Raw genomic sequence first — 15,677 nt, 5'->3', positions numbered from 1 at the left:
ATGTTTGTTTTTGCTGTGCCTGATAGCATGATTTCAAATTCTTGAGTTTTTTTGCATTCAATTGATACTAGTAAATTTATTTTTCTAGCCACATTTTTATTCTGTGTATGTATTCAAACGTATTTCTTGTAAGCAACAGATTGTAGGCTTTTGTTTTCTTATCCCAGTCTGAAACTCTTCTTCATTTTATTAGATTGTTTAATCCATTCACAGTTAAAATTATGAAACTTAGATATATACTTTCCCTTATTTGTTTCTGACAGTTTTTTTTCCAAATTATGATTTTTTTCTTCCCTTTTGCAGCAAATACAACACTATCTTTCTTAGCTTAATTTTTTTAAAGACCCTGTCAATATCCGTTCTTTACCCTCATCTACCTCCACTACAGATACCATCCCTACTCATTTTTAGAATTTTGCTTATTTCCTTATTTTGCTTGCTTTTATCAAATTTATTTAGCTCTTCCCGTCTTTTTTATAGTTCTCATTTAATAGTAAAGTAGAATCCCGGTTTCTTCCCTTCAATTTATTTTTAGGTTTTTTATTTTTTTAAATATTTTATTTCCTTTGCCTTTATTTAGAAAAGATTCTTTTTTATATATTCTGCGTTATTTATTTTTCCATTCTGTCTGTCATAGATTTTTATTCTTTGATTCATGGTCCTGTGTTTATTTAGACCTTTTAAAGTCTATTTCATTGTAGAATTGTAGAATGAAATTTTTTTTAGGTATCTCATGTTCTACCATTTTAGCAGCTTTTGCTATTGTTTTGGAGATCTGGCCCTATATCCCTCTTTTTTCTGTTTTGTCTCACTTTTAGAAATACTGATTCCCGCAGGTAACAGAATATTGCCCCATCCCTTATTGTGTAGTTTGTACATAATTGGCCTTTTGCCTTGGTCATTTCCCTAAATCCATCCCTGTCATTCTTCGGACGTCATTTGCCCCAAGGAGGGCTTGATTTCCTTTCTCCTAAAGCAGGATATATGGTCTTTTTCAACATGTACTAATTTTAAGTATCTCTACTCCTTTTATAGAATATCTTCACCAACAGTATCATATAAGTGGTATCCCTTTCCACTTTTAAAACTAGGTTTGACTTTTTCTTTCTCCTGTTTGGAATTTCTCTCTCTGCCTTGTCAATCATTCTCCTGAGGGGTATCTTCATCATGAGAGATGCCAGGAGTTATTTTTCTTCCTTGTTAGTCTCTGATTCACATTACTTTTAGTGCCTTCCCATTTAGTCCCACAAAATCCTTTTGTTAACTTGTAGACTGAATATTGCAAGGATTACAGGTCTGATTATCTTTCTAAGAATGTTTGGAAAGACTTATTTTTGTGCATGCATTTTTTTGTTGATAAACTCAAGATTTTCAGACCAAACTGTTTGGGCTTCATCTTGAGATCCATTGATTTTCAGAAACCAATCAACGAAATGGATGTTAAACCTGGACTTTTTTCCCCTGGTTTTCAAAGTATAAATGTTCATGCTGAAATGACTAATAATTTGCTCTCAATTTTTCTCCCTTTTCCTACTTCCCTTCTCCCCAAAAGAGTAAGCAATCTGATATAGGTTAAACATGTGTAATTCTTCTGTTCTTGTTTACATCTATCTCCAGCCTCAGTTTCTGGATTAGGACTTGAAAGGCCAGATTTTTGTTCTTTCCATACTTTTCTGTAGAGTAATAAAATCTTTTTGGGTCCTGTCTCCTCTGTATGCTGCTGTTATTGTGGCAGTCCTGGAGGGGATGGCTGGGACCCTGCCCCAACGTCTGCTGGGATGACTTGACTCTTCTTGATATTATTGTGTTGGCCTCTGCACTTCTGTTTCCTTTTATTTACACAGTTTCTAATTGGGAGATTCCATAATTGACAGGATCTACTTAAATGTTGGAGATGCTCCCATATTCAGGACTCTCTGTTCCCCATCTCCCAGCATGCACACAACCCTTGAGCTGGGTGTGTATTCTGTCTGTGGCTCCAATGTGCCTTGCCTCATGCTGTGTCTCTGCCCAGTGACTGTTGGACTTGGTTTTGCCCTTTACTGCTGTTCTGACCAGCATTATCAGGACAAGATCCCACTGGCTTCAGCCATCCCATCACCTAAAGTTTGAACTGGTTTTCCCCTTTCCTAGTGTATCCATCTTCAGAAGCTGACATATGGAAAGCCCTTTGAAGTCAGACTGGGTACAGGCCCTCCTGGAAAATCCCCACTCAGATTGTTTAAAGGAGTGGGGCCATTCAGGGCAGTTTGTTCCAGTTTCCATATATCTATCTTGTCATGACTTTTTGGTGAGCATACTCTGGCTTCCAATCATTTTCTTGGGTGTTTTAAAATGTGTACCTAAAATATTTACATTTTTAAAATGTTCCTTTAAAACATAGCATTTTATAATTTTTACTTTAAATTTTTTTTTTCCTGGTACATGAGAGGTTTCAAAATGTTTTATAGTGCATCATGCTTATTACTTCCAATTTCACAATATAAAACTAAAAAAGTAAATTATGTATTTGTCAGTTTTTTATCGAAGCAATCTAAACTACTTCATCTGAAAATAAGTTAATTACTGCCATATTAGGGTATTACTGCTGATCTTCTGCTTCAGTGAGTCTTGGAATATCAAAAAGAACACACAATCCAGAATCTCATTCTAATGTATATTTTTCTAATCATTTCTGAACTGGCTAAGACTGGTGACCAAATCTTGTGCTTATGATTTAGAGCTTGATTTCCTACTTAGTACTATGTATTTGTAAAGCAAACTTTTTCAAAATGTTTTCTAGGCGCCTTACATTGTGTAAACCTCACTTCAGAAATTGAAGGAGCTCTTGATTTCATCAGTTTAGCTATTTGTCTCACTGACTGTGACCCCTTTATCGTTCATAGACAAAAAGGTAGGTACATGGGGTATACGTGATGAAAAAGAGAAATAGATTTGGAATTGGAAAAGATCTGGGTTTGAATTTCATCTCTGATATTAAACTGTGAATCTGGGATAATCACATAACTTTTGTTATTAATGTCATCTCTAAAATGAAGATAATATGATCTTAAAAGATCAGACAATTTAATTATGTGAAGAATTTATAAACATGAAGCTCTTTGGTGGCTCTGTGGTTTTATTGATGTGGATACTGCTCCTCAGCAATGTAGTTTTAGATTTCTTCCATATCCTCTGAACCTGTGAGCCTTTCATCTAGGTTCTCCCATAAATTTTCTACAGGAAGTCTGCCCACAGTGCTGAGGAACTTTAATAATGGATACCAATAATGAAACATTAAACAATTGCCACATCTTAGTTCTTATTGATTGGTAATGTATTACAATCTTCCCATATTTACTATATGTTTCTCTATTGTTTTCTGGAAATCCTAATTCTTTGGAGATTTTGGTTAATATGTAACTTGCACTGATATATCATAGCCAAAACAAAACTGGCATTAAAACCAGGAACTTCTGAGAAACTTGTGCTATTAGGAGTACAGTGTGATTCTCTAAAAAGTAATCAGCTTGCGCTCTATTTCTGCCTCCAGTTCAGTATCAGTGCAAAGACTATTATGTCCATCTAAACATTATTTACTGAAGAATTGACTCTAAGGTTTGTTTGCTTAAGTGTATGAGTATCATAGAGTGTGTATAAGTCGTAGTTGGTCATCAAACAATATTGCTATTACCAGGTACGATGTGCTCTTGGTTCTGTTCACTTCATTTTGTATCAATCCAGATTTTACTGAATTCCTCTGCTCATTATTTGTTATAGTAGAAGGGTATTCTATAACATTCATATACCATAACTTACTGTCATTCCCTAATTACTGTCTATCCCCTCAATTTCCAATTCTTTGTCTTGTGTACACAAAAAGAGCAGTAATAAGCATTACTGTTCAAAGAAATCCTTTTCCTTTTTAAATCTCTTTGGGATCAAAAGTTAAGTTTGATTGCCCTTTGGCATAATTCTAAATTTTTCTCTAGAATGGTTGGATAAGTTCACAGCTTCATCAGTGGTACATTAGTGTCCCAATTTTCCCACATTCCCTTCAACATTGATGGTTTTCCTTTTCTTTAATATTAGCCAATCTGATATGTGTGAAGTGCTACCTCAATTGTTTTAATTTGTATTTCTCCAGTTATTAGTTCTCTAGATCATTTTTTTCATATGACTATAGATAGCTTTGATTTCTTCACCTGACTATTTATATATATCCCCCTCCTGCTACATATATTGCATGACTATGAGCTATGACCTTTGTCCTACTTGAAGCTCTTTTTACACATCTACTTCTGTCCAGTGTTACCAATTCCAACTGGTTCAGGAGTTCCCTTGCTCCCCTACTCTAGAATACTTCTGGTTCTAGACATCAGTTTTCCTCTGCTATAAGAACATAAGTGTTTGTTGTTTCTCACAATTTGATTCAGTTCTCTATGTATTTGAGAAATGAGAGACAGTTGCTATAAAAATTTTCCCTCCAGCTTTGTTTTCTTTCTAATCTTATTTACTTGGTTTTGTTTATGAAGAAATTTTTTATTTAAACATAATCAAAATTATGTTTTCTTTTATTTATTTATTCATTCATTCATTTATTTATTTATTAATTATTATTATAGTAACTTTTTATTGACAGAATCCATGCCAGGGTAATTTTTTTTACAACATTATCCCTTGCACTCACTTCTGTTCCGATTTTTCCCTCCCACCCTCCACCCCCCTCCCCTAGATGGCAAGCAGTCCTATATATGTTGAATATGTCCTAGTATATCCTAGATACAATATATGTGTGCAGAACCAAACAGTTTTCTTGTTGCACAGGGAGAATTGGATTCAGAAGGTAGAAATAACCCGGGAAGAAAAACAAAAATGCAAACAGTTTACATTCATTTCCCAGTGTTTTTTCTTTGGGTGTAGCTGCTTCTGTCCATCATTGATCAATTGAAACTGAATTAGGTCTCTTTGTCAAAGAAATCCACTTCCATCAGATTACATCTTCATACAGTATCGTTGTTGACATATATAATGATCTCTTGGTTCTGCTCATTTCACTTAGCATCAGTTCATGTAATTCTCTCCAAGCTTCTCTGTATTCATCTTGCTGGCCATTTCTTACAGAACAATAATATTCCATAACATTCATATACCACAATTTACCCAACCATTCTCCAATTGATGGGCATCCACTCAGTTTCCAGCTTCTAGCCACTACAAACAGGGCTGCCACAAACATTTTGACATATACTGGTCCCTTTCCCTTCTTTAGTATCTCCTTGGGGTATAAGCCCAGTAGAAACACTGCTGGATCAAAGGGTATGCACAGTTTGATAATTTTTTGGGCATAATTCCAGATTGCTCTCCAGAATGGTTGGATTCGTTCACAGCTCCACCAACAATGTATCTGTGTCCCAGTTTTCCCGCATCCCCTCCAACAATCATCATTATTTTTTCCTGTCATCTTAGCCAATCTGACAGGTGTGTAGTGGTATCTCAGAGTTGTCTTAATTTGCATTTCTCTGATTAATAATGATTTGGAACATTCTTTCATATGAGTGGTAATGATTTCAATTTCATCATCTGAAAATTGTCTGTTCATATCCTTTGACCATTTATCAATTGGAGAATGGCTTGGTTTCTTATAAATTAAAGTCAGTTCTCTAAAATGAGGCCTTTATCAGAACCTTTAACTGTGAAGATGTTTTCCCAGTTTGTTGCTTCCCTTCTAAAAAATTATGTTTTCTAATTGTGATGCTTTCTGTCTCTTGTTTATTCTTAAATCCTTCTTTTATCCATAGATCTGATAGGTAAACTATTTCATACTTTCCTATACCTTGCTTATGATATCAATTCTTTGTTTACATCATGTATCCTTTTTGACTTTTCTTGGCATGTGGTATAATATCTTGATACATATGAATTTTTGCCATAGTGTTTTCTAGTTTTCCCAGCAGGTTTTGCTGGATGGCGAATTCTTGTCCTAAAAGCTAGGGTCTTTGGGTTTATTAAACACTAAACAACTGATCATTTACTATGTGTGTCTGAGTGGATCCACCACTCATATTTGTTAGCTAGTACCAGATTGTTGTGATGGTTATTCCCTTTATAATATAGTTTGAGATCTGGTATGGCACCTTTCACTTTTTTTCCCCCATTAATTTCCTTGATATTTTTGACTTTTCTGATCTTCCAGAAAAATTTTGCTATTTTTTTCTATCTCTATAAAATAAATTTTTGGTAGTTTGATTGGCATGGTGCTGAATAAGTAAATTAATTCAGATAGAATTGTCATTTTTATCATACTGACCTATCCATGAACAATTAACATTTTTTTCCAATTGCTTAGATCTGTTTGTATGAAAAGTGTTTTGTAATTGTGTTCATATTTGTTCCTGGTTTGTCTTGGAATGTAGACTCCCAAGTATTTTATATTGTTACAGTTTTTAAAAATGGATTTCATTTTCTATTTCTTGTTAGTGGATTTTGTTAATATCATATAAACTGCTGATAATTTATGAGGATTTATTTTTTATCATGTTACTTAGCTAAAGTAAATTTTTTCAACTGTTTTTTAGTTGATGCTCTAGAATTCTCTAAATATTCCATCATGTCATATGCAAAGAGTGATGTTCTTCTTTCCTCATTGTCTATACTAATTTTTTCCACTTCCTTTTTTTATTACTATAGCTAATATTTTTAGGACAATATTGAATAATATTGGTGATAAGAAGATCTTTGTTCCTCCTCTTTCTCATCCCCTGTCTTATTGGGAAGATTTCTAGCTTATCCCCATTACAGGTAATATTTGTTAATAGTGTTAGATGCCACTTACCATTTTAAAGAAAAGCTCCTAGTTTTTTTGTTTTTTTGTTTTTTTTTAAACAGGAATGGTTGTTGTATTTTGTGGAAAGCTTTTTTCTGCTCTTAAGATAATCATATGGTTTCTCTTGGCTTTGTTATTATTATGGTCAAATTATTTTAATTTTCCTAATATTGAACCATACTTGCATTCCAGATATAAATTCCACTAGATCATAATGTAAAATGCCCATTAATACTTTACAAATGATGAACTGGGAGATCTTGTATTTTCTACATCTTTCAATTGAATGTGTAAAATGCTTTAGAATGTGATTCATGAAAGGATGTCTTAGCTTTATTAGCAACAATGCCCTCAATGCAATTTTTTTTTCATAAAATTTTTCATAAAAATGGGAAAGTAGGTACATAAATATTGTTTAATAGTCACTAATAATCAGTAATAAGGTCCCAAAAGTCATGCCATCTGCCAGTTTCTAATCTACAGCCATTTTTACATGTTGCAGACAGGTAATCAGATACTTGATTCTCTTTAAATTGTAATGACTCCATTGAGTCTCTTATTGTATATACACTTGGTCATGTTCAGCTGTTCTTCAAATCTTTGCCTTTTACTTTCTTGTAAATCATTGAGATGTTCAGTTTTAAAATGGGTGACTCCATTTCTCATTGAAAAACTTTTGTTATGAGTGAAAAACTTTGTTATAAAAGTCTTTGCCAATATATATCAATTTTTGATTGTTTATTGATCTATTCCTTTAAGCTAGGTGATATAGTGAATAGAATTCAAGAATAGGTCTTGAAGTTTGAAAGATGCCATGTCTTAAAGTTTGATATTGAAAGAAGAGCAAGGGATAGTCTAGCTACAAAATGGATAATTTTGATTACATTACATTGAAAAGTGTTACACAAAAAAACCCAGTGCAGCCAAGATTAGAAGTAAAGCAGAAAGCCAGGAAACAATTTTTAGTCAATATTTCTGGTAAAAGTTTCATTTCTAAAATACATAGAGAACTGAGTCAAATTAGTAAGAATACAAGTCATTTCCCAATTGAGAGATGGTCAAAGGGTATATAACAGGCAATTTTCAGGTGAAGAAATTAAAACCATCTTGTGAAAAAATGCTCTAAATCACTGTTGATTAGAGAAATGCAAATTAAGATAACTTTGTGGTGCCACTTCACACCTTTCAAATTGACTAAGATGACAGGAAAAGATAATGATGAGTGTTGGAGAGAATGTCAGGAATGGGAAGTAGGGTATTGTTGGTGGAATTCTGAAATGATTCAACCATTCTGGAGAACAATCTGGAACTACTCAAAGGGTTATCAAATTTTGCGTGCCTCATTGATCCAGCAGTGTCTACTAGATCTGTATCCCAAAGAGATCATACAAGAAGGAAAAGGACCATCATGTGCAAAAATGTTTGTAGCAGTCCTTCTTGTAATGGAAACAAACTAGAAATTGAGTGGATGTCCCTCTATTGGGGAGTGGCTGAATAAGTTATAGTATATGAATGTGTTGGAATGTTATTCTGTAAGAATTGATGATCAGGCTGCTTTCAGAAAGATCTGAAAAGACTTACATGAGTTGATGCTAAGTGAAGTGAACAGAACCAAGAGAACATTGTACACAGGAACAACAAGATTATGTGGTGATCAGCTGTGATGTACTTGGCTCTTTTCAGCAATGAGGTAAATCAAGTAATTTCCAATATATTTATGATGGAGAGAGCCATCCTCATCTAGAGAGACAATTTTGGAGACAGAATGTGAATCAAAACATAGTATTTTCACCTTTTATTGTTGTATGTTTGCTTTTTTTTTTCTTTCTCATGGTTTTTTCATGATTTTGATCTGATTTTTCTTGTACAACATGACAAATATGGAAATATGTTTAGAAAAATTACATATGTTTAACTTATATCAGATTGCTTGATGTCTTGGGGAGGGAGAAAGAGAGAAAAATTTATAATACAAGGTTTTGCAAAGGTGAATGTTGAAAACTATCTTTGGATGTATTTGGAAAAATAAAATACTATTAAAAGTTATAAGGAAGCCAAAAAGTGAAATGAATAGCAATAGGTAGGAGGGGAAAATGCTCCAAATCAGTATTGATTAAAGAAATGTGAATTAATATAATTCTGAGGGACTACTTCACACTTACCAGATTGGCTAAGATGACAGGAAAACAAAATGATAAATGTTGGTAGGGATATGAAAAATTGAGGCACTAATGTGGTTAATGGAGTTGTGAACAGATTCACCCATTCTACAGAGCAGTTTGGAACTATGCTCAAGGGATTATAAAACTTTACACATCCTTTCCAGAAATGTCAGTGATCCCAAAGAAATCATGAAAAAAATGAAAGGACTTAACAAATGCACAAAAAAAATGTTTTTAGCAGCACTTTTTGGAAATTGAGTGGATGCCCATCAATTGGGCAATGACTGAACAAGTTCTAGTATATGAGTGTAATGGAATGAACTACTACTACAGACTGATTTAAAAAAAAACCTGGAAAGACTTGCATGAACCTATTCTTAGTGAAGTGAGCATAGTCAGGAAGACATTATCCATTATGCAGTAATCAGCAATGGTAGATTTGGTTCTTCTCATTAGTATAATAATGCAAGACAGCAGACTTTTATTAATAATAATGCCATCCACATCCAGAGAAAGAAGTATGGAGACTGAATGCAGGTCAAAGAATAGTATTTTTGCTGCTGTTTTTTTTTTTTTTTGTTTTGTTTTGTTTTCTTTCGTGTTGTTTTTCCCTTTTGTTCTGATTTTTCTTTCACAGCATAACTAATAAAATGTTAAAAGGATTGTACATGTATAACCTATATCAGATTGCTTGCTGTCTTAGAGTGGAGGCAGAGAAGAAAGAAAGGAAAACAAATTTGGAATTAAAAATCTTACAAAAATGGAAGTTGAAAACTCTCCTTATGTGTAATTGAAAAAAATAAAATAAGTGAAAAATTAAAGATGCCACATCAGATTCTCCCTAATATATTTAATAGCTATCCTGCTCTTGCCTGTTCTCTAAAATGGGGATGAAAAAAAAGTAGCACTTATTACAGACAGATTATAAGATTCAAGTGAAATAGTACATGTATATTGCTTTGCAAAACTTAGTGTTATAATACTGCTATCATATTTCCAAGTTCATCATTAAATTATCTTAGAATGATTTTGTTGAGACTGCACCAAACTTTCTTTATGTTTGCTTTTCCTTCCACCATTTTTCTATGTTTAGCAAAAGTGATATGTGATCTTCTAGTGTACTCCTCCATGGGACTATATACAAACGAGTTTCTATTTTAGGCTACTGTTATCTTTGGCTTCCATGTTCTCAGATTGGTGAGGAATTCAAATGTTTGTAGGGATTTTTGTCTGTGTGTAGCAGTCAATTTATGTCAGTTAAAATTTCTGAAGAAATAGTAATAGTTGATGTCAGTGTCTGTTTTTAGATTGATTTACCATTTTTCAGCACCAGTAGTCTTTTCAAATTGGTCAAATTGGAATTGCCCCCATTTCATTATTTTAAAGAATTTTTTTCAAATTTGATATTGGTTTTTATCTTAAGAGATAACTGAAAGTGATTCTCACCTAGTTACCATTGGTTAAAATATAATAAATTTTGTTTTCCAGTTGTTATTTGGTGCTTATCATATCCAGAGTCTTCCAGTAACTTTAGTATTTGGTTTTCCTTTTTTATTCCTTTAAGCAAGATTTCTTAATATGCTTTTTGCCTTCTTCTTACTGCTGCCTTCCTTTGCATTGATGTCACTGATGTTGATTTTTTATGGTTTTTCTTATTGGGAATTTCAGGACTTTGTCATCCATTGGCTCATTGACTTCAATTATTTTCATATTAATCTTTTTATAAATGATTCTCCATGGATGAACACTGAAGTACATAACCAAATATTCTATGCAATAATTTTTCTAGTTGCTTTTCGATATAGAGTAAAAAAAAATTATTTAACTTTCCAGGGAGAACATATGAACCATCCTTTCGTTTAGATGCAACTTTTTTCTTCTCCCCTCTCTCCCAATTTTGGTAAGAATGTCAAGATAAATTGATTCATTTCTAATGAATCTTCTAGCATAGGGATTCTTAAATTGGAGTCGGAACTTATTTCATTTTCCAAAGTATTTTGGTAACAATATTTCACTATATTTGATTTCTTTATAAAATACTGCCACAGTGATTCAGAACTGAAAAAAGTTTTAAGAATCTCTCTGCTCTAGAGGTATGTCTGCATATATATTAGTTACTTGATAAGGATCTCATATGTAGAACAGCAGTAGCTAAGTTAATGCTTATAGATTGGCTGAAATCTATTTTTTATAATCTCTTATTTTCCTCTGTTCACTTTTCTGTCAGTGTTTTCTGCAAAAGGGTTTGTGTAGGACTGAGGACCATTTGGCATTTTTCTTTGTTTTAGTGGTTTCCATGGCCAAATAATTCATCACCAAGTAGCCATCAAGAGCCTGTTCCTACTTTTCTAGGCTAGTCCTTAGAAAGCAGATGGTGACTGTTGCTGAGCCTATATTTGAAGCCTTTCCAACATGGTGGAACCTGCCAGAATTTATACTATTCTGGCAAGGCCTTCAGGAACCCAGGGTTACCTTCACTTCATAATATGGCATTGAAGTAGAACTCTTTGGTGGGAAAAACTTAAAACATTATGTAAATGTCAGCAGGCTGAATTGTATTTGGAAAAATGCACAGAGCATTTAATGACTCCAAACTTCTCACTGAAATAACATTATTCTTTCAGTGATGATGTATGGCTTTTAGCCATTTAATGCCTGTCTCCAAAGGGTTCAAATTACAGGTCGTTTCAAGGGCAATTGGGAGGTTCCTGAGTAAGTGGATGTGAGTAGACCTCAATACAATTAGAATTTCCCAATTGTTGGTTCATAAGTAAATATTAATGGCTAAATTGTGTTAATCCTTGTGAGTGTAATGAAAGGTAAAAGCAATTCCTGCCCTCAAGAACAATGTATTCTGATTGGGAAGATAACATAGCACTTACAAAATGGAGAGGAGATGGACAATAATCCAAGAGGGGATGATACTAGTAATTAGGGAGACCAGGAAAGGCCTCCTGAAGAAGATGGGACTCAGTCTTTAAGAAAACCAGAAAAAACAAGAGATGGAAGTAAGGAGGGAGAAAATTCCAGGTTAAGGGAGGCAGGGCAAAAGCACAGAAATAGGAGATGGAGTTTCATGTGTGAAGTGCCCTTATAAATAGACCATACAATTGAAGTTTGCGGTGAAGTAGGGAGAATTAAGTAAAAGATTGCAAAGGTAGGAAAGGTCCTGGCTTTGAAGCACTTTAAATTCGGGGGGGTTTATATTTGGTCCCAGTGATAAAATATAGTTACTAGTATTCATTGAACTAATCAGGAAGATTTTAGAAAGAAGATATTTTAATAAGGTTACCCATTATCCAACAGCAAGAGATAGAGAAATCCCATTTAAAATAACTGCAGGTAATGTAAAAAATTTAGAAGTCTGTCTGCCAAGACAAAGCCTGGAACCATAAGAGCACAGTTATAAAACATTTCATAGAAATAAAATTAGATCTAAACAATTAGAAGAATATCAAGTACCAAACTAATATAATAATTAGAAAAAAAAGAATCTAGCCAGGAGAATGGCTAGAAAAAATAATAAAATTCATCTGGAAGAGCAAAAGGTCAAGAATTTTAAGGGAATTAATGGGAAAAAAAAAATATAAAGGCAGGTGGAGTAGCTGTACCAGACCTAAAATTGTATTATAAAGTGGCAGTCATCAAAATCATTTGATACTGGCTATTAAATAGAGTAGAGGGGTCAGTAGAATAGGTTAAGTAAGTAAGCTAATGTTTGATAAACCCAAAGATTTAAGCTTCTGGGATAAGAACTCACTATTTGACAAAAATTACTGGAAAAACTGGGAAATAGTATAGCAGAAATTTGGTATTGACCAACATCTAACACCTTATACCAAGATAAGGTTGAATTGGGTTCATGATTTAGGCATGAAGTGTGATACCATAAACAAATTAAGAGAATAAAGGATTGTCTACTCACATCTATGGAGAAGGGAGGAATTTATAGCCAAAGAACTATGAATATTATGAAATGTAAATTAGATAATTTTGATTACATTAAATTAAAATTGTTTTGCACAGACATTGATTTTTCAATGCAGCCAAGATTAGAAGGGAAGCAGAAAGCTGGGAAAATTTTTTTTACTGTATTTTTGGTAAAAGCCTCATTAATAAAACATATAGAGAATTGATTCAAATATATAAAAATACAAGCCATTTCCCAATTAATAGATGGTCAAAGGATATAAACAGGCAATTTTTAGGTGAAATTAAAGCCTTCTAAGGTCATATGAAAAAATTTTCCAAGTCACTTGATTAGATAAATGCAAATTAAGACAACTTTGAGGTACCATCTCACACCTATGAAGTTGGCTAAAATGACAGGAAAAAATAATGTTTCTAGAAAGGATGTGGGGAAATTGGGACACGAATGGATTGTTGGGGAATTGTTGACTGATCCAAGCATTTTGGAGAACAGTTTGGAAGTATCCCCAAAAGGCAATCAAACTGCATGCTCTGATCCAGCAGTGTTCCTACTGGGCTTATATCCCAAAGAGATCTTAAAGGAGGGAAAGGAACCCATAGGTGCAAAAATGTTTGTGGCAGCAATTTTTGTAATGGCTAGAAACGAAACTGAAACAATGTCCATCAATTGGAGAATGGCTGAATAAATTATAGTATATGGATGTTATGGAATATTATTGTTCTATTAAAAAACGATCAGGAGGATGATTTTAGAGAGGTCTGCAGAGATTTATATGAACTGGTGCCAAGTGAAGTGAACAGAACGAAGAGAACATTATTAAGTGATGATCAACTGTGATGGACTTGTTTCTTTTTAACAATGAAATCAGTCGAGAGACAATTCCAATAGACTTGTGTTGGAAAGAGTTAGCATCTGGAGAGAGGACTTGGCGACTGAATGTGGATCATAGCATAGCATTTTTACCTTTTTTGTTTGCTTTTTTTTTTCTTATGATTTTTTACCCTTTTGACTTCATTTTTCTTATACAATATGACAAAAGTTGAAATATGCTTAAAAGAAATGCACATATTTAACCTATATTAGATTGCTGTATTCGGGAGATGGGAAATAAGAGAGGAAGGGAAAATAAGGAACACAAAAATTTTTTTAAATGAGCATTTGAAAGCTGTCTATACATATATTTGGAAAAATAAATTGCTATTTAAATATTTCCTCTGGGGGGGGGGGATGAACAGAAAAGAAAATAAATCACTCAGGTAGCTAAGTAAGAGTATTGGAAAAAGTAGAAATGAGGCAGGGGGAGACAGGGCAGAAAAGGTGAGAGATGAAGGCCTGCCCCCTTAGGGTTGTGGCAGTGTGTGGAGGATTCTTCAGCAGTAGTAGAAAAATTTGAAAGAGTTTTGTGGAGAAGGATTGTAAATTTAGTTCTGGACATGTTGACATTGATGAGCTGGATTTCAGTGTCTCAGCTTCCTCTCACACCAGGTCATTCAGTGTCACTTCACCTTTGAGTGGTCAGAGTTGGCCCTGACTGGCAGCCGGGCTCTTCCCCTCCAGCTTTTGGAGTACTGCACAGCCCCCCAAAAGCCTAACTCCCTCTCCTCTCCTGGTGACTCGTTTCCCTCCCTCTGTTGTTCAGTTCTCCGACCCGAAGCTGGCTGAGCAGAGCCCACATTCCCTGTCACCATTAGTTCAGAGCTTTGCACTAGGGCTGTGGGGATAGATTTTGATGTGAGCCTGTGTGGTGTCATTGGGTCTCCTAGGCCTGTGGCCTTGGTGCTGTAGTCTGGGAGGTAAGAGGGAAGCTGAGTGAGCTCAGGATCACTGAATGGGTTTGGGGTGGGAGGTTGTTTTTTAACCTTTTGGATTTCTGGGTTTCCTATAAAAATTCAGGTGGGAGACTGCCAAAGTTCTTTAACTTTGGGATATAATTTCTGTTTTTGAGAGGTTAGGGGCATTAGAGAAAAGGCCAAGTCTGCCATTTTGTTGTTCATGTGACAGGAAACTTGATATGTTGAGTTTGAGTTGCTCACGGGACAGCCAATTTGGGATGGTTGATGATTCAGTTAAGAGACTGAGGTGACATCAATCTGGGAGTCATCTGCATGGAGTTGGACCCAGAGGAGTTGATGGAACCCTTTACTGAAGTAATAAAAAGTGACAGGAGCCAGGAGAGTTTAGGATTGAGCCTTGGGGTGAGACAGAAGTAATGCAGGTGTCCTAGGTGAACATCCAGCATAGGAGACAGAAGAGAATCAGGGTGGTCAGAAGAGAATGCAAAAAGATTCTTGTCACAAGGAGCAGGTTGTGAAAGCATTGTCAAGTGCTTCAGGAAGACCAAAAAGGGTCTAAGAAGACACTGGCTATCACCCTTCAGAGATTTCAGCCTAATGGAGAGGGCAGTGTCAGCTCACAGTGAGGCTGGAAACCAGATTAGAGGGATTGGCAAGGAGGGAGAGAAAGGGGGGGTACGGAGGGGAAGTGGGAGAAAGGGGGCAGTAGCTAATGCTGTGGGTACAATCAAACACTTTTTTTTTTTTAGTGATGGAGGAGATACATGTCTCTCTTTGCAGCCGGGAAGCAGCCAATATGTAGTTATTAATTACTATAAGAGAAAGGGGAACAATTGGAACAATTTGAAGGAAAAGTCAGAAGATTGTAGGTTCAAAAGTGCACGCAGAGCTGTTTCCTTTGGCAAGAAGGAAGGGAAGCTTCTTTTTCATCCAAAACCAGGGTGAAGGAGATTTTGAAATCTTGCTCTTGCGAAGAGAAACAATCG

The 15,677-nt window shown here is 34.7% G+C and overlaps 1 protein-coding gene across 14 annotated transcripts in view; it reads left to right on the top strand.

The window, feature by feature from the left end:
• The window catches only part of IMMP1L (inner mitochondrial membrane peptidase subunit 1), a 93,730-nt gene that overhangs the window by 13,554 nt on the left and 64,499 nt on the right, over window positions 1-15,677 (top strand). For 3 of the 14 annotated variants that reach the window (XM_031942500.1, XM_031942491.1, XM_031942492.1), the window contains one exon: window positions 2,783-2,893. The exons of 9 other annotated variants lie outside the window; for them this stretch is intronic. The gene's annotated coding sequence lies outside the window, so the exon portion shown is untranslated. Of the gene's footprint in view, window positions 1-2,782; window positions 2,894-6,755; window positions 6,781-9,123; window positions 9,136-15,677 lie in introns of those variants that run through there. 2 more of the 14 variants (XM_003773663.4, XM_031942497.1) reach the window with 2 other exon arrangements.

The sequence above is a fragment of the Sarcophilus harrisii genome, chromosome 6, assembly GCF_902635505.1.
Source record: "Sarcophilus harrisii chromosome 6, mSarHar1.11, whole genome shotgun sequence".
Taxonomy (NCBI): Eukaryota; Metazoa; Chordata; class Mammalia; order Dasyuromorphia; family Dasyuridae; genus Sarcophilus; species Sarcophilus harrisii.
Note: the sequence above shows the minus strand (reverse complement) of the source record. Positions and strands in the feature narration are given on the sequence as shown.